The 14,264-nt window shown below is 34.6% G+C and overlaps 1 non-coding gene across 1 annotated transcript; it reads right to left on the reverse strand.

Moving 5' to 3' along the window:
* Positions 1-13,185: 13,185 nt before the first annotated feature.
* Positions 13,186-13,293, reverse strand: LOC112739148 (small nucleolar RNA R71). Its single transcript, XR_003170087.1, has one exon. It is a non-coding gene; the product is annotated as a small nucleolar RNA R71 (small nucleolar RNA).
* Between the last annotated feature and the right edge of the window lie 971 nt (positions 13,294-14,264).

The following is a 14,264-nucleotide window of genomic DNA, read 5'->3' on the forward strand; positions in this document are numbered from 1 at the left end:
AATAGAAGGCAAACGATTAATGATGAAGGTGCTTGAGAGGAAGGCATCATCCCAATGAACTAAGGGAAGAAAAGCCTTAGCTAACATAGCAAGACTAATTTCAGTAACATGGCGATGTTTCCTTTCAACACAACTCTTTTGTTGGTGTGTGTATATGAAAATCTATGAGTAATCCTATGCTCAGCAAGATATTGGGTGAAGGGCTTTGAAAGAAACTTCCTTCCATGATCAGTTTGGAAGGTTTGATCTTAAAACCTGTATGCTTTTCAATCATTGCTTTAAACTGTAAGAAGGCACTAAAGATTTGAGATTTAGAGTGCAAAAGATAAATGCATGTATAACGAGTATAGGCATTTACAACAGAAAGATAATAGTTAAATCCATTATATGATGTAATGGAGGCTGGTCCCCATAAATTAGAATACACCATGTCAAGAGGAACATGAAATTTAAATGAATCAAGATTAAAAGGCAAATGGTGCATCTTAGCCATGCAATAGAATTCACAAACACTTTCTTTATTGATATTAGCTGGTAAATTGAGATAACATATTTTCAATACAGAATGAACTGGGTGCACAATGTCCAAGCCTGTTGTACTATAAAGTGTAAGAATCAAGAGAAGCGGTAAAAACTTAAGGTTGTACATGAAGGAAATTTAAAGCAAATTGATCTTTTTGTTTAGGTAATCTTGTGACAGCAACTCTATTTAGGAGTTCCTTAAAGAAGAATCTCCTTGGTGGCCTGGAATTTGACAAAGAAAATGTTAGCATGGAATTCAGAGAAACAGTTATTGTCAGCACAAAACTTTTGAACACTTATTAAATTTTGAGTAATGTCAGGAGAATGTAAAAGCTGATTGAGAAGAAATTTTTGTTGAATATCAAGATTCACCAAATAAGAGTAACCAGAATGTGGTATAGAAGTACCTATACCATTACCTAGCATAATTTGTTCAGACCCGTTGTATTCAGAGGCACCAATGAACTTGCTTGGATCAGATGTAACATTGTGGCTTGCACCTGTATCAGAGAGCCATGAAGGATCTGAAAACGATGATGGAGTGGCAAGATAAGCTCTAGGTGTGTGATAGGAAGGAGGTGGTGGAAGAGCCAAATTGCCATTGTGTTTGTGATTGAAGCATGTTAGTGGAAGGTTGCTGGAAATTTTGATCATCAAATCTATGAAAGCAATTAAAAACAATATGGTCTGTTCTTCCACAGAGTTGGCAAACTGGTCTTGAATCCATATTAGTAAAATCTTCGACTTTTATAGAACCTTTCCCCCTCTACCTCTTCTTCCATTAGAATTTGTTTTTGATGGTGCACAACCAAATTGTGATGGAGCTTGAGTGAAATTTGCTTGAAAAGATCCAAAATCTGGTTTTCTAAATCTTTCAAACATGTCCTCATGACCCAGCAAGAGTGCTTCTGCCTCAATTAGTGTAATAGTGTCTGATTTGGTCATGACAGAAGAGATGTAGATAGCACATTCTTCAAAAAGTCCATTAGTTATGGCAGTGATGTGGTCTTTTAAAGACAAAGCGTAATGAAGAGTCCATATTTGATGATAAATTTTGGATTGATTTGAGTGGATTTCATTATATAAACCTATATTTATTCACCTAAATAGTATGTTTTTGTGTTTTCTCTCTAAATTATGTCCAATTGTGAAAACATGCATTTTTGTACTTATTTTAATCAATTTTATTCCACTTTCATTTCATTCGATGCCTTGAGGTTTTTGATGAATGATTTCAGGTGTAATAGGTTGGAATGACTTGATAAGAGTGGAAGAGAAGCATACAATTGAGAGAAAACATGAAGAAAACAAAGGAGAAGCACACAACCAAGTGTGCGTACGCACAACCTTCTGTGCGTACGCACAAGAGGAAATCAACATGTGTGCGTACGCACACACCTGTGCGTATGCACAAGTTCCTGCACGTGACTTCATTAAAAAGTCACGTAACTCGCAAATTTTTGGGGGTTTCCAAGCCTATTTCTGAAGTGCTAAAGCATATAAGGGAGAGGCTAGCAACACCCATTCATACCATACACCATACAACACAGTTAGGCATATTTTTAGGTAGTTTGGGGTAGTTTAGTTTAGGTTTTTCTCTCAATTTCCTTAGGGTTTAATTAGAGAAAATACTACAAGTTTATATTTTCCAATTTTGATCTTGGATTCTTCCTTATTTTCATTGTAAGTATTTCTTAATTTTTTCTTTTATTGCACTACTTGTTTTATACTTTCTTACATTTTAATCCACTTTACCAATACATATATAGTTTTGCAATTTTGAATTCTAGTTAGTGAATTTGATGATTTTTAGTTATTATATGTTTATTGAGCTGCTATTGTTGATTTGATTCCTTGGTTGTTCATAGTTGAGTATTTTTACAATTTTGCCATGTTTTGTGAATATGCCTATCATGTGTTTGATGAAATGTCAATTTGATTATGGAGTAGAATTTCACTCCTTGACTTGGAAAAATGAATATATGGAATACTAGAATCATAATGTCCGACATTTAGTGATAATTCTTGAGTTGTTAGTTGTTATTGTTTCCACTAACGCTAGCTTTTTACTAAGGTAATTAGTAAGTTAGTTAGGATTTGTGGATTAATAACAATTATGCTCACTTGACTTACTTTTCGATGTTAAGGGTTGACTAGGTGAGATTAATCCATCATAATTATTATAGTTGTGGTTATGACAAGGAAGGAATTCCATAACCCATCCCAAGTCAAGGTTTCATTTATGTTTTAACTCATACTTTTTATCATTTTAAAGCATTATTTGTCTATATTACACAGATAGTTCTTTTTTTCCTTTATTAGTTTATTAATTGCAATTTTGAGTATTCTTTTATTTCTTAATTGCTTGCTTCAACTATTGAAAACCCCCTTGCTTTTCACAACCAAAATTGTGCGCTTGTGGTCACTAGTTCCTAAGGAGAACGACCCGAGGTTTAATTACTCTTGGTTATTTTTATTTGAAATTAAACTTTGATTGGGAGGGTTACTTGTCGGTTTGGACTATACTATTGACGAAGAAATTGTTCTGCTAAATTTCCGAACTGTCGCTTTCCTCTCTATCATGTAGCCTATTGCAGCTAAAGAATCTACAACCCTTATAATTTTGTTCAAGTACTCTGTAGCAGATGTACCTTTCTTCTTCATGAATTTGAGTTGTGCCTTCAATTGTTGAACTTTGATCTTGGAGATTTTAGAGAAATAATCTTGAATTTTGGAAACCACAGTCTAGCATATGGTTCATGAAGCTTGAATTAATCAAAGAAAGTAACCAAGTCATAAAATAATGGTCCTTATTCTTCCATTGCTTGTATGTTTCAGATTCTGTCCCTGAAATTTTTTCTAGAATCAAATGATATTCAAGCTAATCCTCATTTATGACATGTAGAGCCAATTGTTGCCAAGTCCTGAATGTGTCCTCATTCAATTTATCAGGAAGATGAGTAGTAAAGGTTTTTGAGGTGTTAGAAGAGGAAGATGATGAAATTGGAACAATCGAAGTCATGAATCGTGACACTTAGCTCTGGAAATACCATGAAAGAATCTTGATATGATTGAGCTAATGTAGAAGCATTATGCAGATGTAGTATAGTGATGATGAAATGAGTATGAAGAATATACTGAATGACTATCAATTGATGAACAGAGAGTGAATGAAAATTGGTTTACTTTACAGTGCAGATACACTTTATAAGTTTATATAGTGCACTAAACTGCATTAATTAAAAGAGAGAACTAACCTACTCTAACAAATTCTGTTTCCAACATAATAACAGATTTTCTATTTATTATCTAACTTCATTTTCACTCTTTATATTTTTTAAGTCTATTAGTAGCTATCAAGTCATACCAATTGTTATCTTGTAAGATTTCTTCTTCAATATTTAGTATGACAGAAAATTTTGTCGTTGTTTCCAATGGCTCTTGGCAAGTGTCTCTTCTCCAGTCTTTTGATTGTTTTCTTTTCCTATTAAAGGAAAGTTAATACAAAACTTATGCCTGCCTTAAAGCCGATGTATTGATAACATTATTATCTGCCCTGGATTAAAGACGCAATATGGAGAGACGAGAAATAAATCAGGATTTTGGAAGAAATGTAGCAATTGAGATTTGAGGAAATTTGGTGAATTCATTGGTATAATCTGAATATTGCACTACAGATATCTTTAGAATAAATTGAGCTTTAAATAAAACAAAATATGCTATTTAAAAGTCCTTCTTAGGACTGATATTTCGGAGATAGAAAAAAAATAAAAAACACTACTTGATAAGTTGTGTGATTCATTTCTGTATAAAATATTAGTTGACCAATATTTTTTCTCAATTTTATTTTATATTTGAATTAACACTAACCAGTTTACTCGCTTGAACTCAAGTTAGGATTCATTACAATTTTAGGGGGTAATATTTTTAGTGATATAAAAATTTTAAAATTAATTTTTTAATGAAAACATTTAATAATTTTTTTAGTTTAATTTTCATGCAGTGACAGTGTAAAATGTTTTATACAGTCGTGCAATCATATTCATTCTTTTGGATGACTATTCACACGATCAATGTAAAAAGTAGTTATTTTTTCTTATGTGGCGTTATATAATTGGATGCACGTGTAAAATTACTTTACACTGACAGTGCATCAAAATTAATTTTTTTTTTGTACTTGAGGAAAACATTTAACATTTAACCCATTTGAATTGGTCGAGTGGTCAGCACACTCATCCGTTTAAGCAAGTATCAAAGATTTAAATTTTGTTTTGTGTATGCAGCAATTTATTGATACAATAAAAAAAAATTAAGTTACAATTTTATTTTTTCATATTAGATTATTCACCTAAAAAAGGAATGAACTATCATTTGTACCCATGAATTTTGCGAACGCTGATAAAAGTACCCATCAAATTCATTCTTGGAATGTACACTTTGTCGTCAATATTTCTACCGGTCACTACTGTCGCTCCAATATTACGTTGTTGCCAAGTTCGTTAACTATTAACCTTGTCCCGTTGCATAAACCTGAAGTCTGGTCTATGTTTCGCAGTAGCATTACAACGACTCTTGGTTTTAAAGTCAACTTGTGGTTGGGTGGTGCGTGAAATTTGAACTCGCACAACTGAACCGGCAAGTGCACTAGGTCGTCCAAGTAATACCTCAGGTGAGTAAAGGTCGATCCCACGAGAATTGTTAAATTGAGCAAGATGTGGTTATCTTGCAGATCTTAGTCAGGCAAATAGAAAAGGTGATTGTTGTTGTAGACGCATAAAATGAAGCAAAAAAGAAAATAATACTGAATTGGTGTAGAAACAATGATGGAAAATCAGTTAAGGCCTTGGAGATGCTTGTTCTTCTAGATTAATACTTCTTACTAACTACTTTAACAATGAGTGATTCATTCAATGGCAAGGTTGTAAGTGATTAAAGTCGGGGCTAGTGGTCATTAATCTCCTCTGATCCAGATCACACGCTGGTGCTAATGGTCATCCAATCTGAACGAGGGTGAAGCTTACGTAATTCAGTCTCTGGTGATCCTACTCAAAACACCATAGACAATGTCAGATCTTCCGGATCGGAGAATGATGCTCTGTATTCTAGCCTTAACGCCACAAAGACCTCAATTACCCATGACTAACGAGATTTCATGTCACGTATCATAATTAGCCTAGATACTCTCTTGGAACCTATGATGTATTCTCAAGTTGTAGCTCAATACTATCCGGCTAAGGCTTCGCAAGAGCTCATGTACAATAAGGGGTCATACTTTCGTTCCACCCTAGATTAATAAAGATGAAGAACGAAAATACATCATAGAATGGAATCAAACATGTATTAAAGTAGAAAAGTAATGATATTAATCCATAGGAATGAGTAGAGCTCCTATCCTTAACTCAGAAGGTTTAGCTGCTCATATTTTACAGAAATAATGTGTGATAAGTTCTGAGAGGCTGAAGATCTTAAACATGGCTGATCTCCTCCTATATATACTAATCTAATAATTAAAAATTATAAAAATGAGATAAACTAAGTAAAAGGTGCGAAAATCCACTTCTGAGCCCACTTGGTGAGTGTTTGGGCTGAGCTTGGAGTCCAACTTGGATGAGTGGGCGTTGAACGCCCACTAGGGGGTTTCCACGCTGCCTTTTGCTCCCTTGGTGGCGTTGAACGCCAGAAAGGGGTAAATTGGGCGTTCAACGCCCATTTTGGGCATTCCTTTCCAAAGAAAAGTATAAACTATTATATATTGCTGGAAAGCTATGGAAGTTAGCTTTTCAACGCCGTTGAGAGAGCATGAATTAAACCCCTATAGCTCAAGATATGCTCGTTGGAATGCATAGAGGTCAGGATTTAACAGCATCTGCTATTCTTTCTTTGCCTCTGAATCAGACTTTGCCAAAACTTGCCATTTTCACCCAAAAATCACCTGAAATCATAATAAAAACACAAAAACTCAAAGTAGCATCCAAAAGGTGAATTTTGCACTAAAACCTACAAAAACTTGATAAAATGTAACTGATAACACTAAGAAAATGATACTAAAAAGGGTATAAAATATCCGCTCATCATTGGGTAGTCCCGAACATTTGATGTCATTTAGGAACTCTGGTGTGAACCACTCTTGTTGTACATCTTCATTCTCATAAGCTTGACATGTTGTGTCAGAACTTAGATACTGATTTTCCATTCCTAGAAAGATTGTGAAGACGAAGTCGTTTACCTTCTCGACACTCTCAAGCGTGGGTGCAAGAATTGTCTTACTCTGAAAATACTTGTAATCTGACATGTTTTGTAACAAATTTGGATATGCAAAGTCTACCAAATGAGAGAGAGGGACATCAGTAGTTGTAATCAGCAGATCATCTGGAATTTTAACTTCTGATTCATCACCAACAACAGAACTAATATTTTCATTTCCAACATCAAGTATCTAATTAGCAAATCTCTTCATTTCACCATCATGTTTATCCGAAGAAGACATTAGAAGCCTCATGTTCGTATGGAACTTTAGAATCTTACAGAACGACCACAGATGGGATGAGTTAATAGCTGATGACAATATATCGTGTTTACTTTCTTTAGGAATTACCAAAAATATCTGTCTGAAATCACCTCCTTGAACCACAACCTTACCACCAAATGGTTGATGTGTTTTATGTTGATCAATAACTAACATAAAATCCCTGAGCGTCCGATCAAGTGCTTTAAAGCACATTTTATTGAGCATTGGAGTTTCATCCTAAATTATTAAACTACTTTGGATGAGCAGCTCAACCTTCAAACTACCATGCTTGATGTTGCAAGTAGATTCATCAGTAATTATAATGGGTATTGAAAACCTAGAATGAGCTGTTCTGCTACTAGGTAGGAGTAAAGACGCAATTCTCTAGATGTGACATTTAAAATAATCTTTTCTCTAGATCGAATAGCAGAAGTGATAAACCACTATTTTATAATTTATCTTGTGCTCAATTAAGTGGTTTTTATCAAGTCTTTGCTCACTTATTCATATAATTTGCATGGTTTTACAATTCCTTCCTTATTCTATGATATATGTGAAAACATGTTTCCTAGACCTTGAAACTGCGAATTTTAATTATCCTTTATTACCATTCAATGCCGTGATCTGTGTGTTAATTATTTTCAGGCTTTATAGGGCAGGAATGGCTTAGAGAACAGAGAGAAAACATGCAAAAGTGGAAAGAACGCGAGGAAATGAAGTATTTGAGAAACGGGCAGTGACGCGCACGCATGGACGACGCGGACACGTGCCTAGCGCAGAACACGAGCGACGCGTACACGTGATTGACGCATACGCGTGACAAGAAAAATTGCCAAATGATGCGCACGCGTGACTGACACGTACGCGTGACAGACGCCACGTGCAGAAAGTTGCAGAATTTCTCCCAACAATTTTTGTGCTCCTTCTCCGCCCAAATCCAAGCCTGAAAACACAAAATAGAGGCTGCAGAATGAGGGGATCACTCATTCATTCCAATCATTCATCAATTATTCACAATTTAGATTTTAGATGTAGTTCTTAGAGAGAGAGGTTATCTCCTCTCTCTCTCTTAGGTTTTAGGATTAGGATTTCTCTTAGTTTTAGGATTACTTCATCCCAATTCCAGGTTCAATGTTCCTTTAATTTAATTTCTCTTCTACTTTATTTGTTCTAGCTTACTAGTTTATTCTATTTTTCTTGTTGATTCCTTTCTTATTTAATTTGATTTACGAACCTTCCAATGTTAGATTTGATTTTATATTTAATGCAATTTGAGGTATTTCAGATTTATGATTGTTTCTTCTATTTATGTTATTGATGCTTTTAATTTAATTTAGATTTCTCTCCTTTTGGCTTTGGTTGAGTAATTGGTGACACTTGAGTTATCAAACTCCTTGTTGATTGATAATTGGAATTCGCTGGTTGATTTGGATCCCTCTAAAGCTAGTCTTTCCATAGGGGTTAACTAGGACTTGAGGAATCCCATTGATTGGTCCACTTGACTTTCCTTTATTTAGTAAGGGTTAACTAAGTGGGAGCAATAAACAATTCTCATCACAATTGATAAGGATGACTAGGATGGGATTTCCAGTTCTTATACCTTGCAAGGGTTTCCATGATTATTAATTTACTTTCTTGCCAATTTATTTCCTTGTTCCTTATTTTAAAAACCCAAAAAGATACTTTTCCATAACCAATAATAAATCATACTTCCCTGCAATTCCTTGAGAGACGACCCGAGGTTTCAATACTTCGGTTATTATTTTTATTGGGTTTGCTTAAGTGACAAACAAGTTTTTGTACGAAAGGATTCTTTGTTGGTTTAGAAACTATACTTACAACGAGAACATATTTGTAAAATTCTTTACTGACAGAAAATCCGGTTCGTCAAAATGGCGTCGTTGCCGGGGAATTGCAAACGTGTGCCTTATTATTGGTTATTGTAAATATTTACTTTTGCTTGTTTATTTGTTTTTGTTTTTGTTTTTAATTTTTATTAGCTACTATGAATTCTCACCCTTCTGGCTTTAAGTTTGGTTCCAATGTTGTTGTAAGGAATGGAAGCTATAATGAGAATAAGTATCAAGGTTGGAAGAATTAAAGATGGGAGGAGTGATGAGCGGAAAATTTATACGCTTTTTGGCATTGTTTTTACAGAGTTTTAGTATGATTTAGTTAGTTTTTAGTATATTTTTATTAGTTTTTAAATAAAAATTACATTTTTGGACTTTACTATGAGTTTGTGTGTTTTTCTGTGATTTCAAGTAATTTCTAGCTGAAATTGAGGGACCTGAGCAAAAATCTGATTCAGGCTGAAAAAGGACTGCAGATGCTGTTGGATTCTGACATCTCTGCACTCAAAGTGGATTTTCTGGAGCTACAGAACTCCAAATGGCGCGCTCTCAATTACGTTGGAAAGTAAACATCCAGGGCTTTCCAGCAATATATAATAGTCCATATTTTGCCCGAGTTTAGATGACGTAAACTGGCGTTCAACGCCAGCTCCATGCTACATTCTGGAGTTAAACGCCAGAAACAGGTTGCAAAGTGGAGTTAAACACCAGAAATAGGTTACAAACTGGCGTTCAACTCCAAGAGAAGCCTCTACACGTGTAAAGCTCAATGCTCAGCCCAAGCACACACCAAGTGGGCCCCAGAAGTGGATTTCTGCATCATTTACTCATTTCTGTAAACCCTAGTAACTAGTTTAGTATAAATAGGACTTTTTACTATTGTATTTACATCTTTTGATCCTTTGATCACATTTTGGGGGCTGGCCATTCGGCCATGCCTGGACCTTATCACTTATGTATTTTCAACGGTAGAGTTTCTACACTCCATAGATTAAGGTGTGGAGCTCTGCTGTTCCTCATGAATTAATACAAAGTATTACTGTTTTTCTATTCAATTCAAGCTTATTCCTTCTCTAAGATATCCATTTGCACCCAAGAACATGATGAATGTGATGATTATGTGATGCTCATCATCATTCTCACCTATGAACGCGTGCCTGACAAACACTTCCGTTCTACATGCAAACAAGCTAGAATGAGTATCTCTTAGATACCTAATACAGAGGACCGAGTCCGAGATATTAGAATCTTCGTGGTATAAGTTAGAACCCATGGACGGCCATTCTTGAGATCTGAAAAGTCTAAACCTTGTCTGTGGTATTCCGAGTAGGATCTGGGAAGGGATGGCTGTGACGAGCTTCAAACTTGCGAGTGCTGGGCGTAGTGACAGACGTAAAAGGATAGTAAATCCTATTCCAGTATGATCGAGAACTGACAGATGATTAGCCATGCAGTGACAGCGCATTGGACCATTTTCACAGAGAGGATGGGATGTAGCCATTGACAACGGGATGCCCTACATAAAGCTTGCCATGGAAGGGAGTAGGAATGATTGGATGAAGACAGCAGGAAAGCAGAGGTTCAGAGGAACGAAAGCATCTCTATACGCTTATCTGAAATTCTCACCAATGAATTACATAAGTATCTCTATCCCAGTTTATATTTTATTTATGTTTTTATTATCAATTCACCATAACCATTTGAATCCGCCTGACTGAGATTTACAAGGTGACCATAGCTTGCTTCAAGCCGACAATCTCCGTGGGATCGACCCTTACTCACGTAAGGTTTATTACTTGGACGATCCAGTGCACTTGCTGGTTAGTTGTATCGAAATTGTGAAAAAAGAACTAAAATTATGAACGTGCGTATTAAGTTTTTAGCGCCGTTACCAAGGAATGAACGATCACAGTTTCGTGCACCAAGTTTTTGGCGCCGTTGCCGGGGATTGTTCGAGTTTGGACAACTGACGGTTCATCTTGTTGCTCAGATTAGGTAATTTTATTTTAATTTTAAGCTTTTTGTTTTTATTATTCTTATTTTCGAAAAAATAAAAATAAATATTTTCAAAAAAAAATATTTTTCTTTAAAATTTTAAGAATGAATTCTAGTATTTCAGATGATGCTTTTATCATCACAGGAGCTAGTTGATTCCCATCAATTTGGTTGCTGTATGTAATGTCCTGCTGAAGCATGTTCTGCCTTGTCTAATCTCTTTAGACTGAAGCTTTAGACTAGCATTGCATGATTCCTGGAATTCTCAATAGAAATTTTGAAATCCTTATTTTCCTTTTCAAAAGAATTTTCGAAAAATAAAAAAAAAAATACAAAAAATTTTTTCTTCTTTTTCGTTTTTCCCAAAATAATTTTCGAAAAATACCAAAAAAAAATTTAATAAAATCATAAAACTAAAAATAATTTTGTGTTTCTTGTTTGAGTCTTGAGTCAAATTTTAAGTTTGGTGTCAATTGCATGTTTTTAAAATTTGTGCATTTTTCGAAAACTCATGCATGTATTCTTCATGATCTTCAAGTTGTTCTTGACAAGTCTTCTTGTTTGATCTTCATATTCTCTTGTTTTGTGTCTTTTGTTATTTTTCATATGCATTTTTGCATTCATAGTGTCTAAACATGAAAAATCTCTAAGTTTGGTGTCTTACATGTTTTTCTTTTCTTGAAAATTTTTTAAAATAAGTTCTTGGTGTTCATCTTGACATTCAAAGTGTTCTTGGTGTTCATCTTGACATTCATAGTGTTCTTGCATACATCACATGTTTTGATCCAAAATTTTCATGCATTGAGTCTTTTTGATGTTTTTCTCTTTTATCATTAAAAATTCAAAAATAAAAAAAAATATATTTCTCTTTTTCTTCTCATCAAATTCGAAAATTTGAGTTGAATTTTTTAAAAAATTTTTAAAATCTTGTTGTTTCTTATGAGTCAAATCAAATTTTCATTTTAAAAACTCTATCTTTTTCAAATCTTTTTCAAAAAAATCAAATCTTTTTCAATTTTCTTTCATAATTTTCGAAAATTCCAAAATGATTTTCAAAAATCTTTTTCTTATTTTGTTTCATAATTTCAAAATCTTTACTAACAATTAATGTGATTGATTCAAAAATTTTAAAGTTTGTTACTTGCCTATTAAGAAAGGTTCAATCTTTAAATTTTAAAATCCTATCTTTTAGTTTCTTGTTAGTCAAGTAATCAACTTTAATTTTCAAAATCAAATATTTTTAAATTCCTTTTTCAAATCTTTTTCAAAATAAATTTCAATCACATCTTTTTCAAAATTAATTTCAAAATCTTATCTAACTTCTTATATTTTCAAATTTGATTTTCAAATCTTTTTCAATTAACCACTTTACTTTTTATTTGATTCTTTTTTCAAAACTACCTAACTAACTCCCTCTCTAATTTTCGAAAATCCCTTCCCTCTTTCTCAAATTTCCTTTTTAATTAACTAATTGTTTTGATTTCAATTTAATTTGATTTCAATTTTAATTTTCGAATTTTAACTTTAATTTTAAAATATTTTTATTTTATTTTATTTAAATTTTCGAATTCTTCTCTTCCTCACCTCCTTCTATTTATTTATTCATCTACTAACACTTCTCCTCCACCCAAAAATTCGAACCCCATCCCCCTCTCTGTGTTCGAATTTTTCCTCTTCTCCTTCTTACATTCTTCTCTTCTTATACTTGCATAAGGAATCTCTATACTGTGACATAGAGGATTCCATATTTTCTTTTTGTGTTCTCCTCTTTTTCATATGAGCAGGAACAAGGATAAGAACATTCCTGTTGAAGCTGATCCTGAACCTGAAAGAACTCTGAAGAGGAAGCTAAGGGAAGCTAAAGCACAACTCTCTGGAGAAAATCTGACAGAAATTTTCGAAAAAGAAGGAGACATGGCCGAAAATAATAACAATGCAAGTAAGATGCTTGGTGACTTTACTGCACCAAATTCCAATTTACATGGAAGAAGCATCTCAATCCCTGCCATTAGAGCAAACAACTTTGAGCTTAAACCTCAATTAGTTTCTCTTATGCAACAGAACTGCAAGTTTCATGGACTTCCATCTGAAGATCCTTTTCAGTTCTTAACTGAATTCTTGTAGATCTGTGATACTGTTAAGACCAATGGGGTTGATCCCGAGATCTATAGGCTTATGCTTTTCCCATTTGCTGTAAGAGACAGAGCTAGAATATGGTTGGACTCTCAACCTAAGGATAGCCTGAACTCTTGGGATAAGCTGGTCACGACTTTCTTAGCCAAGTTCTTTCCTCCTCAAAAGCTTAATAAGCTTAGAGTGGATGTTCAAACCTTCAAACAGAAAGAAGGTGAATCCCTCTATGAAGCTTGGGAGAGATACAAGGAACTGACCAAAAAGTGTCCTTCTGACATGCTTTCAGAATGGACCATCCTGGATATATTCTATGATGGTCTGTCTGAGCTATCAAAGATGTCACTGGACCATTCTGCAGGTGGATCCATTCACCTAAAGAAAATGCCTGCAGAAGCTCAAGAACTCATTGACATGGTTGCAAATAACCAGTTCATGTACACTTCTGAAAGGAATCCTGTGAATAATGGGACGCCTATGAGGAAGGGAGTTCTTGAAATTGATACTCTGAATGCCATATTGGCTCAGAATAAAATATTGACTCAGCGAGTCAATATGATCTCTCAGAGTCTGAATGGATTGAAGGAATCATCCAACAGTACTAAAGAGGCATCTTCTGAAGAAGAAGCTTATGATCCTGAGAACCCTGCAATAGCAGAGGTAAATTACATGAGTGAACCCTATGGAAACACCTATAATCCCTCATGGAGAAATCATCCAAATTTCTCATGGAAGGATCAACAAAAGTCTCAACAAGGCTTTAATAATGGTGGAAGAAACAGGTTTAGCAATAGCAAGCCTTTTCCATCATCCACTCAACAACAGACAGAGAATTCTGAGCAGAATCCATCTAGCTTAGCAAATATAGTCTCTGATCTATCTAAGGCCACTTTAATTTTCATAAATGAAACAAGGTCCTCCATTAGGAATTTGGAGGCACAAGTGGGCCAGCTGAGTAAAAGAGTCACTAAAACTCCTCCTAGTACTCTCCCAAGCAATACAGAAGAAAATCCAAAGAGAGAGTGCAAAGCCATTGATTTAATCATCATGGCCGAACCTACAAGGGAGGAGGAGGACGTGAATCCTAGTGAAGAAGACCTCTTGGGACGTCCAGTGATCAATAAGGAGTTTCCCTCTGAGGAACCAAAGGAATCTGAGGCTCATCTAGAGACCATAGAGATTCCATTGAACCTCCTTATGCCATTCATGAGCACTGATGAGTATTCTTCTTCTGAAGAGAATGAAGACATTACTGA

Source organism: Arachis hypogaea, chromosome 13, assembly GCF_003086295.3.
Source record: "Arachis hypogaea cultivar Tifrunner chromosome 13, arahy.Tifrunner.gnm2.J5K5, whole genome shotgun sequence".
In the NCBI taxonomy this organism is placed as follows: Eukaryota; Viridiplantae; Streptophyta; class Magnoliopsida; order Fabales; family Fabaceae; genus Arachis; species Arachis hypogaea.